Here is a 4,500-nt window from a genome sequence, read left to right as displayed (position 1 = left end):
ATCAGGGTACCACCACACTGATCTTTGAACCTCCTAATAGCATGCCATATTGCTGTCTTTTTCATACTTCTAGAAACGTTCAAGTTGATTGGATATTTGATGTCATTTGATCTTGTTATTTATCCTCAATTTCCTTTATAATAATAGCCTAATCACAGTTCCTCAGGGTTTCCCCTCTAACAGTTCTCTTTTTTATGTTAGGAGCCCCTCCTCCTCCTTCTCTTCTTCCTCCTCCTTCTCCTTCTTTTTGAAGTTTTAAAAGAAAGATTGGCTTTATTTTTTAAAGTATTTTCCCTATGTGTTTGCACATATACCACATGTAACCCTTGTGTTTATGGATGTCAGAAGAAGACATCAGATCTCCTGGAATTAGAGTTCCTTATGTCTGTGGACCACCATGTGGGTACTGGGAAAAGAACCTGGGTCCTCTGCAATAGCAACAAGAATTCTCAACCACTGGAACATCTTGTTAGGCACATCATATGAGAACAGACTTTAAAGGAGAATTGAGGATGCCAGATACTCTATACCATAGATATGTTATGGGTGCTTTTGTAGCATGTGTGAAATCCTCAAAGTTTGTCAAAGAACAAAGCATGATCAAAACTTCATTTTCAGCATGGTGACAGTCTCGGGTGTCCCATTCCATACACACTCTCCTTTCTGAGCTGTATTCTCTTGTACCAACACATTAATCCTGACTTCAATTTTTACTGCCACCTTCTTCTATAGCTAGTTATAGCCTATGTTTTTCAGTTATGATTCATATAATTAGCCATTCTGCCTTCATTACATTTCTTTCTCACAATCTGTTTCCAACAATGCACAATACTCCAGATGCATCTTTTGATACATGCTACAGTGTTATAATCTGCTCCTACCCTGTCCTACATTTAATATTCTTCAGCATATTCTTTCTCTTTTTCCTTGCAGATTCAAATTAACAAGCAGTTGATTTCTTTTTTATTATAAAGGTAAACATTTAATGGGGTGGTTTACAGTCCATTACTGTCATGGTGCGACATTGCAGTGTGTAGGCAGACACGGTGCTGGAGAAGGAACTGAGGGTCGTACATCTTGATCTGAAGGCAACAGGAATTAATTTTATCAGTTGATTGTTTTTAAAGACAATAACATAATTCTCTTTGGATCATTCCTCTGCAAACTATAGACAGTTTGAACCCTTTACCAACTTTCAGTTCTATGACTTTGCTGCTTTCTCTCCACAAAATTAACCCTCCTTGTTCTCGAATAGTGATCCCTCCTCACTTTCCAGAGCCATCTTACTATCCCTACCCCACCAGTGCAGTCCTTCTTGACCCCAGGAAGAGTTCCTCTCAGATCTTCTTTTGTTCTTAAACTTGATTGACAATTCTGTCTCTTAATTTCATCCTTTTGACTCTCTTCCTACCATAGATGAGGCAGGGGATGGAAACATTTCTCTCCATCCTTGCCTCCTTGGAGGTCATCACAGTGCTTCAAGAGCTTTTATTGAAATACTGTATGCTCCAAACTTCAACCATAGAGAATTCTGGAAGGGTCAAATAATGAAGTCAACTATTTAGATCTCCCTTTAAGACGCTAAATGTTATTGGTCACAACCACACTATTAGTTTGAATTTCCCAGCATAAACTATTATTTCTGCACAAATCACCAGTGTCTACCATGTGCTGGAATGTGTGTTACATATCAGATAAAAGCTCTGTCTCTAACATATATGAGCACATAGTGTGTTTTCTGTGGTATACTTCTTGAAAAGACAGTGAATGTTGTACATGCTGACAAGATCTTTGAAACAGGAAACGTGTGACTTCAAGTTTTCCCAGAGATTTGGTGCTGTTTTCTGAAATTTGTTGCAGTTTTTCCTATTGTATAAGGACTGTTCTTCTCTCTCCCTTTCACTTGCATGGTTGTTATTCTCTTTCTTGCCCTGGCTAAGATAACATTGAGCCGAAGTAGTTGTTTCACTGCCCTAAATTACACATTGCCACACTCCCATAAAAATAGTCCATCTCTTACATCTTTTCTGAGGCCTTATTAGATTTATTATGGAGCTTCTCAGCAATACTCACCACACTAAAATGTATTTTTGTTATTCTATTGAGAAAACTGGGTTACAGTGAAATTAAATACACTTCACGGAGGCTTTATTGGAGAAATCATAAAAAGTTATAGAAAATTTCTAGAATAAAACCCACAACTATGGTGATCAATAATGCATATGAATGCCTCATGTTAAGTCACTGTGGAAACAGTACTTAGTAAATCCACCACAGTGTACTTGCATTTCTCCTGTCCTTCGCTGCTCTGTCCTTTTTTTATAGAAGAGAAAGAAACCATGGATATTCTTATTCAGGTGCTCATGGCTCATTTAGAAGGGAAGAAGAAACTCTTAAGGAATTGATAGGAATTGTGCTTTGTGTAGGGCCTTTGGCATGCTAACAAGTGCTCTGCCATTGTAATTTTCTCTCTGATACTTGTTTCTTTATTGATAAATGTTCTTAAAACACAAAGAGGGGGGGTTGTGAGATGGCTCAGTAGGGAAGGAGGGTGCTTGTCACCAAGGCTGATCCCTCTAACCAACATGGTAGAAGGAGAAAACTGACTCACACAAGGTTTTCTATGACCTTCTCATACACATTGTGACACACAGACACCCTCCACTGAACAGATAAATAAATAATACGGAAATGTAATTTTTAAAAATGAACTGATAATTTCATTGTTTTTAGGTAGTTAATGGGGTGAGAAACATTCTTGGAAGTATTAATACCTTTCCTCAATACCTAAGAATTTATTTTCCTTTTCATATGTGTTATTATCTGGGTTTTCCTATGGAACATTTAACTCCAAGCCACTCTGCTTGTTTTTAAGACTAGGCCTTTCATTGTAATGTAAGTCTGTTTCCATCTTAAGGAGACTCCTACTGAAAGTATCCAAATTAAAATTTTTCTTGGGAGTCATGCTTCATAATACCTACCTATAATCCCAGCCCTTGATAAGCTGAGACAGGATAATCACAAGTTTGAGGGCAGCTTTAGCTTTAACTGTAGAGACCCTAACTCGAGAAGCTAAAGAACAAAAAAAAAGTTATTTCTATATCTTGCCATCACAACTCATGACTCTTGTCAAAGAGTCTATGCCTTTCTCTCAGGCCCATTTGATGTATCTTAGTTTTAGCCACAGCTAATGTATTTTTCTTGTAAAAGCATAAAGCCTGACTTTCTAAAGGCTGTTAGCCTATAAGTAGCATATTTCAGCTTCCTGGAAGGAATTTTAAGTTTGGATCATTATTTCTCGGAACAATCTCTGAATCTAGAGGAGGGGGTGCCAACATCTAAGATCATGTCTATGAAATACTTGTGTATCCTTAATTACTGGGTATCGTACGCCATAGTAGGTACATCATATTCATTAATTCTCTCATTGCAAGAGTTGATTTGCACCTTTAAGAGCTGAGGAGCATAAACTATTTGGAATGTTCCTTTTAACATTTAATTTCAAGGCAGGTGGATCAAGGCATCTGCTCCTCTACTAAAAATTGGGTTTCTTCAGAATTCAGAGTGTGATACTCTCGGTTCCCTGTGATTCTTTGTGCTGTGGTGTCTCCTGGGTATCTGCTCACAGTTGCTCTGTAGATACCCAGTATCTTATCTATGATGCTACTGAATGAGACTATAGGCAGAGTCCCACACCTGCTTGCTGAATTTCAGAAGTAGTCCTATATGTATCAGTTATCTATTTTCTTGCATATATTCAGTTATCATCCTTAAAGGACAGTGCTGGCAGTTGGACACCTGCTTCTCTGACCTTTGTCTTTGCAAGAGTAATTTCTTTTGTATCTCATTGATAAAAATTTTATGTTTTCAATCTTTTGTACATGTATGTATTTATGTTAAATATATTCATTCCATGCCACACTGCTCTATCTTTTCTCATCCATTCTCCTATTAATATCCATTATTTTTCTATTTTTATCACACACACACACACACACACCTCTATATATTCTAGGAACCATTTACTCTGAGAAAAAATAATGTATTTATTAGAGATTAATTCCCATTTGTCATTTAATTGGAGTCTCATTTTGTCATAGATCAGTTCAATGTTCTAAATAGCTTGGTCCTATACTAAATCTTTTAAAATTTATTCTGTTATTTGATAATTTCATACATATATAGTGCATTCTGATTACTCACACTCCCACCCTTTCCTACTTACCTCCCATCCTTACCTACTCTCCTGTTTTCCTCCCAAAAGACACTTTCTGACATTCACACTTTTTGGTTTTGTGTTATAACTTATCAACTTTAAGCAAGCCATTTTCGTAGTCAGGGATTTGAAGTCATCATTGGAGCTTAGTAGATTCACCATTGGTCATTCAACTGTAAAAAAAAGACTACCTCTCACCAGAATACATCAGTAATTAGTATTTAAGCAATGTCAGTTTTAAAGATATCTACGTGATGTTCTTTTCTTAGTTTGTGCACCTGGTG

The sequence above is a fragment of the Mesocricetus auratus genome, unplaced genomic scaffold (assembly GCF_017639785.1).
Source record: "Mesocricetus auratus isolate SY011 unplaced genomic scaffold, BCM_Maur_2.0 Super-Scaffold_100013, whole genome shotgun sequence".
In the NCBI taxonomy this organism is placed as follows: domain Eukaryota; kingdom Metazoa; phylum Chordata; class Mammalia; order Rodentia; family Cricetidae; genus Mesocricetus; species Mesocricetus auratus.
Note: the sequence above shows the minus strand (reverse complement) of the source record.